This window comes from Tachysurus vachellii, chromosome 17 (genome assembly GCF_030014155.1).
Source record: "Tachysurus vachellii isolate PV-2020 chromosome 17, HZAU_Pvac_v1, whole genome shotgun sequence".
Taxonomy (NCBI): domain Eukaryota; kingdom Metazoa; phylum Chordata; class Actinopteri; order Siluriformes; family Bagridae; genus Tachysurus; species Tachysurus vachellii.
Genome location: NC_083476.1, coordinates 1,216,275 through 1,232,500, shown reverse-complemented (window position 1 = coordinate 1,232,500; position 16,226 = coordinate 1,216,275).

Genomic DNA, 16,226 nt, shown 5'->3' with positions numbered 1-16,226 from the left:
GAGGTTGATTACGTCTCAGACAGAGCGACTCAGTGACTGAAGCAGCACTCAGTTAGAACACAGTTACTGAACAATCAATAAACAAAACAAATAAAAATGTTCAGTTAACAGACTCAGACGTGTTCATTTTCTTTATTAATAATTAATAAACAAACACCATTAGATTAATCATGTTATCAGTAATTAATACATTTCTTGGTTTCTCTGTAGAACCCTACAGTAGGAGACTTTTAGAGAATGGATCAGGTTCTTTACCTGGTTCTCCAACAGTGACACCACATCAAACCTTCTCATACAAACCATAAAAAACAGCAGTCTAGAACCCTAAGGAATGAACTGATAGAGTTCTCTGCAGGTTTCTCCTAGAATCTTGATCAGACTCATAAGTTTCATCTCATTCTGCTATAAAATCTAAGCTCTCTGTTTCTACAGCTATGGACATATTGGTTGTGTGAGATCTCCACGCTCAAGCTCCACATCCTTCTGTTGTCAGAATAAATCTGCTTCCTGTTTGGACTTATTTATTGTATTTTTAATGAAGCTCATGTAAAGCATCAGATTTTTCTCCATTTGTTATTTAAATCCGATCCGATCTGTGACTGACTCGGGCGCTCAGCTTCTAAAGTCGGCCCGCAAACGTGTTAAATTTTTCAGTTCAGCCTTCTGACCTCCGTAAGACAATATAAGTCATTACTTTTAATTGCTGAGGAATTATTTATCTAACTGTAAGCTTGTGTTTGTTCTGTACGACACGGAAATCAGACGGACAGAGAGTCTTCGTCGTCCGTTCTCCGGTCTGATCGGTGAGGCATTAAGAAGGCCTTAACGTTTCCGTGGTAACAGGTCACTCGTTCACAGCAACTTTGTGATATAGTGAAATTAAATGGAAGGAGTCTCAAGTGTGGGCACGGTGGCTTAGTGGTTAGCACGTTCGCCTCACACCTCCAGGGTTGGGGGTTCGATTCCCGCCTCCACCTTGTGTGTGTGTGGAGTTTGCATGTTCTCCCCGTGCCTCGGGGGTTTCCTCCAGGTACTCCGGTTTCCTCCCCCAGTCCAAAGACATGCATGGTAGGTTGATTGGCATCTCTGGAAAATTGTCCGTAGTGTGTGAGTGCGTGTGTGAATGAGAGTGTGTGTGTGTGCCCTGCGATGGGTTGGCACTCCGACCAGGGTGTATCCTGCCTTGATGCCCGATGACGCCTGAGATAGGCACAGGCTCCCCGTGACCCGAGGTAGTTCGGATAAGTGATAGAATGAATGAATGAATGAATGAATGAATGAGTCTCCAGTGTCAGCGCATCGAAGCGGTCAGGCTTGAAGCTGTAACTGTTCCGACATCCAACACTTAATGCAACTGTAAAAGGATTAAAAAATAAGGTTTGTGTTTACAAAATCCTTTGTTTACATCTTGTCTAATTGCATTGATTTAAGAGAAATAAAGCGATGATGTGGATCATAACACTTCCTCTGCCTCATTGATTATTTTCCCATAACAGCTTTAAACAGTGTTAAGTGTATAATTATTTATTTATTTAATTTTTCTTTCACAACTTTTTTTTTTTTTTAATTTTATCATAATATATCATTTGAAAACATTTTAAACGTTTAATTTGTCTAAAATAATAATTTACACATTTTATTAGTAGTACTACTGTATTGTATCATTATAATTTTATTTAAATAATAAATGACTCATTTTTGGGAGGCACGGTGGCTTAGTGGTTAGCACGTTCACCTCACACCTACAGGGTCGGGGTTCGATTCCCGCCTCCACCTTGTGTGTGTGGAGTTTGCATGTTCTCCCCGTGCCTCGGGGGTTTCCTCCGGGTACTCCGGTTTCCTCCCCCTGGTCCAAAGACATGCATGGTAGGTTGATTGGCATCTCTGGAAAAATTGTCCCTAGTGCGTGATTGCGTGCGTGAATGAGAGTGTGTGTGTGTGTGCCCTGCGATGGGTTGGCACTCCGTCCAGGGTGTATCCTGCCTTGATGCCCGATGACACCTGAGATGGGCACAGGCTCCCCGTGACCCGAGGTAGTTCGGATAAGCGGTAGAAAATGAATGAATGAATGAATGACTCATTTTTAGTACAATTTGCTCATTTTATCATTTTAATTTTCACTAAAATAAATAGAAACAAATTTTCTTTTTTTCTTTTTCTCAGTTGCATTTCCTCGCCATTAGTGACGTGACATACGGCTAAGTGCGGTGACCCGTACTCAGAATTTGTTCTCTGCGTTTAACCCATCCAAAGTGCACACACACTCACATCAGTGAACACACACACACCGTGAACACACACCCGGAGCAGTGGGCAGCCATTTATGCTGCGGCACCCGGGGAGCAGTTGTGGGGGTCGGTGCCTTGCTCAAGGGCACCTCAGTCGTGGTATTGCCGGCCCGAGACTCGAACCCACAACCTTAGACTCTCTAACCATTAGGCCAGATTCGGACCGATATTCTACAAATAAGAATAAGAAACTACATTTTTTGTTCTTTTCCTTCTCTGAAGCTGAAGGTTTATTGGTTGTCTGAGGAGGAGGTGTGAGGCTGTAACGTGCGGTTGTAACGTGAGGCTGTAAAGTGAGGTTGTGACGTGAAGATGTGATGTGAGGCTGTAACGTGAGGTTGTGACGTGAGGCTGTGACGTGAGGTTGTGACGTGAAAAATGTCACCCTTCACTGAGATCATCTACTGAGATACATTTCAGAGCAAAAACCGGAGTCCAATAGGTCACTGAAATATTCACTACCTGACCTGGAGATTCTAATCTCTCTCTCTCTCTCTCTCTCTCTCTCTCTCTCTGTCTCTCTCTCTCTCTGTCTCTCTTTCTCTCTCTCTCTCTCTCTCTCTCTCTCTCTGTGTGTGTCTGTCTGTCTCTCTCTCTCTCTCTCTCTCTCTCTCTCTCTCTCTCTCTGTGTGTCTGTCTCTCTCTCTGTCTGTCTCTCTCTCTGTCTCTCTTTCTCTCTCTCTGTGTCTCTCTCTCTCTCTCTCTCTCTCTCTCTCTCTCTCTCTGTCTCTCTCTGTGTGTGTGTCTGTCTCTCTCTCTCTCTCTCTCTGTCTCTCTCTCTCTCTCTGTGTGTGTCTGTCTCTCTCTATGTCTCTCTCTCTCTCTTTCTCTCTCTCTCTCTCTCTCTCTCTCTCTCTCTCTCTCTCTCTCTGTGTGTGTCTGTCTCTCTCTCTGTCTCTCTCTCTCTCTCTCTCTCTCTCTCTCTCTCTCTCTCTCTCTCTCTCTCTCTCTCTCTCTCTCTCTCTCTCTCTCTGTGTGTCTGTCTCTCTCTCTGTCTCTCTCTCTCTCTCTCTCTCTCTCTCTCTCTCTCTCTCTCTCTCTCTCTCTCTCTCTCTCTCTCTCTCTCTCTCTCCGCACTGACACCTGATAAATATTGCATTTTTCTTGGTGACGAGTTCAGGGACAGTTCTTGAGAATCGTAGCTCTGACCGCTTGCCTAAGTTACTTCTGAGCTCACAAGCTTCTCTATATGGTACTTAAATAAATAAATAATTAAATAAATAAATAAAATTTGTGATTAATTTAATACATTTCCATTTTTTGCCAGTTGTTTTTTTTTTTTTACAGAACCTAGATCTAACATTTCCATAAACACACAAAAAATAATGATATCGATTCCATTTTGTCTCGCCAGCTTAGAGAACACTGTGTCTCAGCTTCATAGAATAAAAAGGAATTAGAAAAAAATTATAAAGTTTCAAATTGACATTTACATTAATCCTCAATAAACAAGACAGAGGACAGAGGAAAAACTCCCTGAGACCATTTGAGGAAGATTAGAGATTTCTGTAAAAAATAAAAAATAAAAATCAGAACCTTAAATTAAAATATAGAAAATGCCTAAAGTCCAAAAGTTTTCAAATTATCTGGAATTCACAGCATATAAAATAATTTCTCTCATACACACACACACACACACACACACACACACACAATCTTCTCAAACAAGTACACCGTCATTTCTAGTGACTTGCACAGGAACTGTTGTTGTTTCTCTTTGCAGCAGAAGCATTTGTATGTCTGAAGATGAGATGGTCTTGACACCAAGGATCTGGAGTAATGAAATGGGCGAGCACTGAAACACAAGCACTGAAGTTGATCAGTAGTTGTCTGGTTTCACCTTCCACGTGTAAAACCCTGAGAAACGTTCATGGAAACAGCTAGAAGATCTTTAGAATCTTTAGTATGAGATCCCATTGGTTAGTTTAGTGTCATAATGTTCCTGATATCCACACGTCCTGGTAATTCATCAAACTTTTCATCTTTAACCTTTAGACAAATTGTGACTTTTTTCAACACAAAACACTTGTTGTGTCAGAATCGAATGCGTAACTGTAAGGTGATGTTTGACTTGCGAAATCTCGACCCTATTACTCATTCATGGTGTGTGTAACGTTACGCTGTTATCTCCGGTGTAAGTGGAGTGAGACGGTCAGAGGTGTCTTCGTCATGTCCTCGTAAACTGAAGTGGAGAGAAACTCTGGCACACTCACGCTCACTCACCTGTCAGTGGAGCTACACATACGTCATGATGAGATGCACTCCGAAGATCTCAGGTGAACTCTAAACTTCTACCAGCTATAAATAAACGTCTGAGGCACCGAAATTGACTCACGTCACATCACAGGAGTGTTCCTACATCACCCTGAGTGTTCCCGGGATCAAACATTCCCCTGAACGTGATCATTCTGCACATTACACACTGATACACACCACTGGTAACTATTCCTGTGCTCCACAGGCTCAGCGACAGCCAGTCATACCGCTTTAATATAATAAATTATTCTTACTGATTTATCAAAATTCTAGATTTATTATTGCTCCATAAATGATAAAATCAGCTACATGGTTATCGTTATTACTAGATTACCAGATCTATAGAATTTTCTTCATTCGCTCATATCCTATTTTCACTAGTTCTCTACATTCTGTAATATTCTATACCTTTTCATTGCGATTAGTTTTTCAAACCTGTTTTAAGAGTTTTTAAGTTTTATGATTTCACTGTTTCTAAAATTCTTTGCAAGCTTTAAAGGTGGGGTCTCTGTTGTTTGAAAGCCAATGTTGACATTTGAAATCACCAAAACAAACACGCCCCTAACCCAAACGGGTCCCACCCCTGTATTGATAGCTCCGCCCACACATACATACGTAACCCAGGCGACTAACGGAAAGAAACGTGTCTTTATCATAGCTGAAGGGAAGAACAATATGATTGTAGATAAACAAACAAGCAAAAATGACACACAAGCATAATCATGTAAAGGACAAAGACATATATTAGTTCTGTGTAACAAAACAAAACCAACGTTACTCACCTATCGAGAAGGAAAAAAGCGCCTCGGCGTCTTAAGTAAAGTTGGTCACATATTCACAGATTGGAGTTTCCCGAGTCAATAACTCCTGAGCTAAACACTGTTACTACACAAAACACGGTTGTAGCTGCGTCTCTACATTACTACGATAGAAAAGAGGTGTTATTTGTGTAGTAACAGTGTTTAGCTCAGGAGTTATTGACTCAGGAAACTCCAATCTGTGAATATGTGACCAACTTCCTGCTCCTTCGGTTCTCTCCAGCGCTGGAAAGCTGATCCTATATTAACACGTCCTACTTCTTACCTTATCGTAAGTCTTTCTTCTCTTTCTTTCTTTGTTTTTATCCTCCATGTCAATTTTAAAACCGCTTTCTGCTAATGTCACACATGCGCACTGAACACTCTCTCTGCCCATATCGACAAGACACGCCCCTTTCTGCTCATTGGCTACACGTCTGTTTTGTTTTTTTGTTTTGTTTAGCGTCCCAACGCAGTTTTCTGAAGCATTTCTCAAACAACGGAGATCCCACCTTTAATTAATGTCAAGTTATATTCATGATAAAGGTATCGTCCGTCATGTCCGCTAACCTCGCTAATCATGTCATTACTAACATTGCTAGGGTCAGAATTTTACACACACTCAATGAGCTCCTCCTCTCATACGGTGCTATTACTTTTTATTCTATAGTCAAATGTTTTAGCCTGCCATTGTGTTTTATCGCTTACGTTCAAGTTATTGTTATGAAATACAAATTCTTTTTGAAACAAACGGACAGCGTAATCCGTATCAGTCTTTTTATTGCAATTGTTGCAGCCAATAATATTTGACTTTGCTGCGGCTTTTAAAACAGAAGAGATTGCAACTTGCGACTTGCGACGTTCTTTTTTGTGACGTTCTGGAGGAACCGACCGATTTAACGATGTGATGTTGCTCAGTCAAACCTCACAAACTGTATGAAAATGTAGGAAATAAAGTATAGCATCTTTTAGAAACTAACTGAATCTGACCATTTGAGGTAAAAACAGAGTAATTTAATCTTCTCCCTCCTTCCTTATAGACTCTAAACCTCGGCTAATGTGCTCAATAAACTGGAGCATAAGCGCTGCATGAGAGATGGATATGTAGTTATCTCCATGGGAAAAAAGTAATGCAGGGCATTTTTCTTAATTCGGCTGTCCTGCAGGCGCTTTTCTCCTTCCTCCTGACTGATAGTGGATGTTGTAAACACAAGACAGTAATGATGCACATGAATCTCTGTCGATGCAACTATCATGGCTGACTCCAGAGAATCCTACCTCACAGTTAATGCTAATTCTCACAGGCTAATGCTGTGATGCTAAAGTATGAAATGGCAGTCCCTCTCTGCTCTTTGTCTCTCTCTCTCTCTCTCTCTCTCTCTCTCACTCACTCACACACACACACACAGACGGATAGCAATTTAAATAATGGGAGCTCATCAGCATTTAATTCATTAGTGCGGTGCAATTATAGTTGGAAGCCCATTTCTTTTTGAGTAGGCCGGGTTTGATGGTGTGACGGAGGCCCTGGAGTGTAGCGAGCCTCACTGTATTTATCATACATGACTGTAATTGTCTGTAATTATCTATCAGTAATTGTTTGGGGGAATGGATGACATCTCCTCTCTGGGATTCACCTTCACACCAGTGACTCTGTATCTCACGGTTGTACTTACAGTCCCTGGGAAATTAAGCTCTAATGTAGGGATGGGATAGAATCAACATCGGTGCAATGAACAAAATGAACTCATTGAAGAAAGGACTTAGCAAAGGATTCAGTGGGTTTCAAGCTTGATCTTGACCCTGACTCCATTAAAGAAAACATTCTTCCAAAGTATGTAAGTCCACCAATTTAGCCCAGGTTGCATCCCATCCTAAGAATGCATACAGTATGAGACCCTTTGTGTACCTTCTTGTCCTTTTCCACCTTCTTCTTTTTACTCCCTCTTTTTCTAACCCGGTGTTTTTTTATTTCCTAAAGGGAAATGCAGGGGTGTCATCTTTCTCATTATATAACTCTGACAAGCTCCTTATCGGCTGTCCCCTCTCACCACATCTCTCACTCTGGGAGGTCTGACAGATACAAGACTCTCCCTCTACAGTGCAGACAGAGGCTGGAAAGGAGGAATGAATGCATGGATGGATGGAGGGATGGATGGATGACATTCCTCATCATATCTTTTGTCGAAGGATGTTCATCTCCTGCGGTGTTGGAAGATTGAGAGATGACCTTGAATAACCTCTTCTTCCACTTCTGTTTACTACTTAGTTACACCTGCCCTATTCACGCCTGGTATTAACATGCATCCTGTGTGATCAGATCATAAGAGGTCAGTGCTTAGTACAGGTGCTTACAGATGCTTTGTGCACCGTATTTGGAGATCATTTGCATTGGAGGCGACCGGTTCTAAAGCATCTCAAGCAGCTATGAAAAAAACTGAATGCAAAGTTGTTTGGAAAGTACACTGAATGTAAGAGAGGCCATTGGAGATGCTTTCATAATGACAGGTGTGAACAGCTAGGTGTCACAGCTCCCAGGACACATGCTACTGCTGCATGTTACCAACATCCCATAATTTGTCTTTATTTAGATTTTATAGCAATAAAAAAAATATATATATTTTGTATAAAAACCTAGAACATAATGACTGCACATGTGTCTTTATAGTACACTAAATATTCACATCTGTATTCAGATTTAAACCTGTAAAAGGCTTGGCCTAATCCTGGACTGGTCACATGGACTGGTCACATGGACTGGTCACATGGACTGGTCACATGGACTGGTCACATGGACTGATCACCTGGACTGGTCACATGGACTGGTCACATGGACTGATCACATGGACTGGTCACATGGACTGGTCACCTGGACTGGTCACATGGACTGGTCACCTGGACTGGTCACATGGACTGGTCACATGGACTGGTCACATGGACTGGCCACCTGGACAGGTCACATGGACTGGTCACCTGGACTGACCACCTGGACTGGTCACATGGACTGGTCACCTGGTCAATTCTATTCAATTTAATACTATTTTATTTGTATAGCACTTTTAACAAAGAACATTGTCTCAAAGCAGCTTTACAGAACATAAGAAATACAGTACAGTAAAGTTTATTATAGAAAGATTAATATTATACAAATGTGTTTGTATTTATCCCTAATGAACAAGTCCGAGGTGACTCAGGTGACTGTGGGGAGGAAAAACTCCCTTAGATGGAAGATGAAGAAACCTCGAGAGGAACCAGACTCAAAAGTGAACCTCATCCTCATTTGGGTGACACTGGAGGGTGTGATTATAAACTGTTATAAACACCAGAGAGTGTTATTATGAATAATGTCTGACAATCGTGTATTGATGAGGAGGTTGTTGTCCTCAAAGATCACATGATGTTGGCTTCTTCTCACTGAAGGTCTGAAATCTTCATATAAAAAGTGACAATCATCATATGGCTTTGTGTATTTTCACACTAGTCATCATTGTTTGCTGCAAGTTTAGCCTGAAATCTTCAATTATCTTGTCTCCAGTCTTCAAGGACATTTTTTATTTTTGTGTTTCCATGTTGTTGGTTTTTAGGTTTTGACCCCAACTTGTTTGTTTGAAGTGTAATTAAAGGTTTACCCCTGACCACAGTATCTGTGTGTAATTACTTGTGATACAACTTCCTTACATGTTTTCTTGAAAAAATTAATGAGCAGAGACATCAAACACCCACACACACACACACACACACACACACACACACACATCTCCATGGCTTTAACAGAAGCAGGCCTGAGAAGCTGTAGTGAGATGTCTGGCATTTTGAGCGATAATTAGTTCTTTTGTGTGTGTTTAAGACATTGATTACACATTGAGCTTCATGTTTCAGCCCTGATTCAACTTGACACATCACACATATAGAAATGTGTGGTTGTGTGTGTGTCTGTGTGTGTGTGTGTGTGTGTGTCTGTGTGTGTGTGTGTGTGTGTGTGTGGTTGCTTGTGTTTGGAGTGAAGTGGAGTGTAAGTAAGCTTTGCATGTCGATCGTGTGACACTTTGTTTGACACCTGACACTCCCCTGAAATATATATAACACACATACATACACACACACACACACACACACACACACACACACACACACACACACACACACACACACACACAAAGTAAAATTTACACTTTGAATGTACTTAGAATTTGAAATTTGGAAAATATTTTTTTGCATTTATTTACCAGTTTATTACGTTATTATTTTATTTTTTAGATAAGAAAGTCAAAACTTCAAACAAAAGGATACTTATATCAATAAATAAATATATTTTCTGAATGAATTTCTGAGTAAAAATCAACACAAAATCAGCAAATCCTGCAAACACAGAGCTCACCTGCATGTGTGTGTCTAAGAGATGCTCAACAACCAGTAATAAGCCTTCATAATTTGAGACCGTCTCACCAATTTACAACCACACACACACACACACACACACACACACACACACACACACACACACACACACACACAACAACAAACCTAAAATGGGTTTACCCCATTTAAAACCTTAAAGCCTAAATCTCTCGTCATAATCCTGACATTGTTGCCATAGAGATAGAGAAGAACTCTTTACTGTCTGATAAAGTGGGCGGCAGAGACAGTATGTGTGTGTGTGTGTGTGTGTTTGTTGCCAGGTAAGATTCTGTGAATGAATTTAGGACATTGTGTGTGTGTATGTGTGTGTGTGTGTGTGTGTGTGTGTGTAGCTTAGTTTGTTTTGTTGAGTGTGCAAATTTAGCGATTACGCACATGCTAGACAATGACATCACCTGATTAATGATGCTGGTAGCGAAGCGGCGGCAGATCCATCACCACACTGTGGTCCCCGGAGCGGAGATATATTATTAATGAAATGGAAAAAAATATATATACGTTGTCAGATACAAATGATATGAGAAATGTGTGAGAAACTCATGGAGCTACGATGTCTGTGCTGTAGACGAGACTTCTGTGTTTCTCACCACAGCTTCTTGTTTGTTATCGTCTTCTTTTTTTAACTATCCAGGACACTTTGGATGGAAAGTTGCTGACGAGAGCAAATCAGAATCTCCACAGTTTATGGTGGCAGCACAGCGATAGACGACAGCGCAGCTTTCTGCTTTGTCTCAGCAATTAAAATGGAAAATATCCCAAATGTTTTAATGATATAATAAAAAATATTCAGGACGACCTGCTAGCGAGACAGTAGAACTCGCTGATCAGAACATCTGACAGTTTCTGTAAGACTCCTTTATATCAAGTACACGATGTCACTGATAAAACCTTGACGAGTGCTGTGCAAAAGTTTTGGCACACTTACAGTCAGTTTAAAATCTGGTGGTTTAAATTTCATGTCGGTAATTGTGACAGTTCAAATGTAAGTCAGCGTAAGATGGTGGGGCTTATTGTGGGAGGGAGCTGAAATCACCTACACCTACACCTACACCTACACCTCAGTCATTCTACAGTGAGGGATCGTTTGCCTCATCTGCCATTATGGTTGTGTGTGCGGGTGTGTGTGTGTGGGTGTGCGTTTGTGTGTGTGTATGCGTGTGTCTGTGTGTGTGAGTCTGTGTGTGTATGTGTGTGTGCGCACGTGTGTGGGTATGTGTGTGTGTGTGTTTGTGTGTGCACTGGTGTATGTGTGTGCGTGTGTGCGGGTGTGTGTATGTGTGAGTGTGTGAGTGTGTGTGTGTGTGTGTGTGTGAGTGTGTGAGTGTGTGCGGGTGTGTGAGTGTGTGTGTGTGAGTGTGTGCGGGTGTGTGCGGGTGTGTGTGTGTGTGTGTGTGCGTGTGTGTGTGAGTGTGTGTGTGCGTGTGTGTGTGTGCGTGTGTGTGAGTGTGTGCGGGTGTGTGTGAGTGTGTGTGTGCGTGTGTGTGTGTGTGTGTGTGTGTGTGCGGGTGTGTGTGTGTCTGTGTGTGTGCGCACGTGTGTGGGTATGTGTGTGTGTGTGTGTGTGTGTGTGCGGGTGTGTGTGTGTGTCTGTGTGTGTGCGCACGTGTGTGAGTATGTGTGTGTGTGTGTTTGTGTGTGCACTGGTGTATGTGTGTGCGTGTGTGCGGGTGTGTGTATGTGTGAGTGTGTGAGTGTGTGTGTGTGTGTGTGTGTGTGTGTGCAGGTGTGTCTTCCCAAATTAAAGGACACCATCATTACTGCTACCTTTAATACGTTACCTTTAATATGACGTGTAATCAGGATGAAACGTATAATCTGGGGCTCAAACCCACAGCACTGCAGAGCAGCTGGAAGTGACCAGATGTTCATTATCACTAAGGATACAAAAATAAATCCGGATTTCAGTATCATTAGTTTAAAAGATCCTTTTTTATTTATTTTTGTTTACCTTAGAGGCAGTAAAGCCAATATTAAATCAGGGCAGTTTTTTTTTTATATTTTCATTTAATCACAGATGATCAGATGAAGGAGTTTTAAACATTTGGAGTTTATTAATTCAGCTAAAAATAAATACAAACAACTGAAAAATCTTTAATGGGTTCCATCAGACTCCTGAATCCTGGTAACAGAAACTAGCATCTTAACCGCTGGAGAGATTTATATTAACGCTAGCAGCTAACGATGTGGAATTAAAATAGTGTGTAATTAATGACGGTTACATGCTAATAATGAACAACACTTATTTACAGTGTGTGTTTCTTTATGTGTTTTTTCTGTGTGTGTGTGTGTGTATTATTTACATGTGTGTTTTATTTACATGTGTTATTCTTTGCATGTGTGTGTTATTTACAGTACATGTGTGTTTTATTTACATGTGTGTTTTTCTTTGTGTGTGAGTGTGTGTGTGTGTGTGTGTGAGTGTGTTTGTGTGTGTGTGAGTGTGTTTGTGTGTGTTATATAGATGCGTGTTTTTCTTTGTGAGTGAGTGTGTGTGTGAGTGTGTGTTATATAGATGTTTGCTTTTCTTTGTCTGTGAGTGTGTGTGTGACTGTGTGTGAGTGTGTGTTTTATATAAATGTGTGTTTTTCTTTGTGTGTGTTTTTCTTTGTGTGTGTGTGTGTTATATAGATGTGTGTTATTTACAGTACAGAATATTGATCAGATGTGCATGTAGCATGAGGTGAATTATTAATTAATAACACTGTAAACTAGTCCAGACTTTAGATCAATAAGACATGTTCTGCTCTGACGGTGTGGTTAATAATTCAGACATGTGGGTGTTGTAGAGTTTTAAGGCTCAGTGATGCGTCAAACTTCTTCACTGATGAGTGAAAGGAAATCACTCTCATCATCCCAAGTCTGTTTCTTAATGACATTTAATGTTGATGCTGTAACCACAATGACATAAAGGGACTCGGAGATGTTCTGCAGCTCAGCATAAAGGAGAACAAACTCTCTGACATTCGGATTTCTGACCTCTGACCTGGAACAAGCTCTGACATTCCTACTTGGGAAAGTCATGAAATATTTTCTTTAAATCTTTTGACGTTAAGTTCTTCACTTTATGACTTTCTCCTACATTTACAGCAGCAGTTCTGCTTTCTGCTTTCGTCTGTTGTTGGTGAAATCATACAGTATCGTATAGTCCACTGTTTGCAGCTCTGCACTGAAGAAAACACTGACCCTGTTTACTCCAAGCTTCTGAGCTTCATAAATATTTGACTATACAGTATTACAGATTCCCAGAGATATTAGTGAGGAAATCAGCTTGTGTGTGACGGAGCCCTCTGCTGGACAGGAGAAGAATCGCAGCATTTTTTTTCTTCAATATGAAAAGACCAAATTCCTTATTTTGTTTACTTAAAGAACATTTTTCATTGAAACTGAAAGTGAATTGATATCCAGGTTAAGTGCAATAACACTAAGGATCCACAAATGAACCTGCACCACAGCGCCAGTAGAGGGAGCTGAAGAGCAGCACTGAGGTTTCAGCGACATGTCATGTAACTTACACCACAAACTCGTGTGAATGTGGAAATATTTCTCTAAACACCATGTTAACGTTTTAGATACTTTTCTCTCAGTCATTACAGGGACAACGTCATCATTAAACTACCTCTGAGACTGACATTTTAATTTGGATTAGTGAACTTTTACACACACACACACAGACACACACACACTGACGCACACACAGACGCACACACACACACAGGCACACAAACATACACACACACACACACACTTACTCACGCACACACTGACGCGCACACACACACACACACACAGACAGACACACACACACTGACACGCACACACACACACACTGGCACACACACTTACTCACACACACACTGACGCACACACACACGCACACACAGATCCACAGCTTGTAGCCCCCCAAGGCTAATCACTTTCTCTGTAACATTAAGATTTGACATTTAAGAAAATGTGACACACCATCAGGCATTAAAGCAGTCGTGACTGCTGTGGCACAGAGAGATAAAAGGGGAGAGAGAGAGAGAGAGAGAGAGAGAGAGAGAGAGAGAGAGAGAGAGAGAGAGAGAGAGAGAGAGAGAGAGAGAGAGTTCATTAATTTATTTTTTATTGGCTATGGACTTGAATTCAGAGCTGCAGCTGCTTAGAAAAATTCAGTTCATGTTAAATGTGATAAAGACAGACAGACAGACAGACAGACAGACATGAATATACCTAAAGGAACTCTGAAGAAGGAACGTTCCTGGTTCCTTCAGTGTAATGAGACACAGAACAGGAACTCATTCAGGAACTGTGTGGTTCCCGTTCAGCAGATCTCTGATCCTCAGCTTGCTCGTCTCTCTGTGTTTCGTCCTTGTGTACAAATTCGTTTCTTACACACTGTAATATAGCGATGTGAAGCTTTCTGGACCGGATCATGCTGCATTTTCAGGACAGCGGTTTGGAGTCTTCAACCAAGTCCACAGAATGGTTCATATTTATTTAGGGAAGTTATTTCTTATTTCACAAAGAATTGTGAGAATATTGTGAGCATTAATTAGTTGATTGTTAAAATAAAAAAACAAAAAACTACTGTATCTGATCTCTGAGCTTAGAGACATAGATGTACAGAGACACAGACTGAGACAGTTATTAATATTCGTGAAGCTTCGTTAAAGCGGATGCCATCAGGGCTCAGGAGAGATGCTTCACAGTGAACTGAACGTGAAGGAAAGCCACTCAGCTGATCCACTCGAATGATCAGGAGGCTCACGGAGGTCAACCTCAGGTCAACAGACTGTGGTATATGAGCTCAACACGTTCATGATGAGCTCTGGTCATAAAAGCATGACCTTGTGCTTCATTTGAGTCAAGAGTAAATGTTTGTACTGGCTGAAATGGTCACACATTTACATCTAGTCAAACACACACCTGCATTTCAGCCCATGTCCATGCCAGAGGTTTCTTTCTCAAAGTGTCTCAGTCAGTCAGCAGCATTACCTCAGGAATTCAGAATACATCCTTGTTTCTATCGAGCTGCTTATCAGAAGGTAGAGTTAAAAAAAAAGAGAACACATAGAGTCCGACTAAACCTGTCCACGTGTCCTCGTTCTGTTTTAAAACCACTAAAATTAGTGAAAAAAACTCTCACATTTCATAAACGTGACACACACACACACACACACACACACATACCCACACACGTGCGCACACACAGTCACACACACACACTCACTCACACACACACATGCACACACACACACACACACACACACACACACATACCCACACACGTGCGCACGCACAGTCACACACACACACTCACACACACACATGCACACACACACACACACACACACACACATACCCACACACGTGCGCACACACAGTCACACACACACACTCACTCACACACACACATGCACACACACACACACACACATACCCACACACGTGCGCACGCACAGTCACACACACACACTCACACACACACATGCACACACACACACACACACACACACACACACACACATGCGCACACACAGTCACACACACACACACACACACACACACTCACACTCACACACACACATGCGCACACACAGTCACACACACACACTCACACTCACACACACACACACACACCCGCACACACAACCAAAATGGCAGATGAGGCAAACGATCCCTCACATGTCATAAATGTTTAGGTCAAAAACCTCAAAATGACATTAAAAGCTGAGCATTAAGTGGTAGAGCAGGTGAAATAGAAACCAAAGCCATGGACATTGATCATGTCCTGACACGTCCTGTAATAATACCATGACAACATGTTATCTTCCAATATATTACAAATCACTACTACATCCAGGTCAGCAGCCACGTACATGCTGAACATCTGTGTACATGAAGCTGGAGCTGTTAGTTAACACACCTTAAAAATACAGAATTTAACTATTTATAAACTATTGATTTTAATAGGAGGGCACGGTGGCTTAGTGGTTAGCACGTTCGCGTCACACCTCCAGGGTTGGGGGTTCGATTCCCGCCTCCACCTTGTGTGTGTGGAGTTTGCATGTTCTCCCCGTGCCTCGGGGGTTTCCTCCGTGTACTCCGGTTTCCTCCCCCGGTCCAAAGACATGCATGGTAGGTTGATTGGCATCTCTGGAAAATTGTCCGTAGTGTGTGAGTGTGTGAGTGAATGAGAGTGTGTGTTGTGCCCTGTGATGGGTTGGCACTCCGTCCAGGGTGTATCCTGCCTTGATGCCCGATGACGCCTGAGATAGGCACAGGCTCCCCGTGACCCGAGGTAGTTCGGATAAGCGGTAAAAAGTGAGTGAGAGAGTGAGTGATTTTAATATTCCTGCTGTTTTAAAAAAACGGTTTATTTAAAATCACTGAATACGAAACATAATTTAAAGCAAGTATGTAGAAGAAAAGTGGAAGATGTGATTTTAGAGGAAATCGACTTCCATTACATGCCACATCAAGA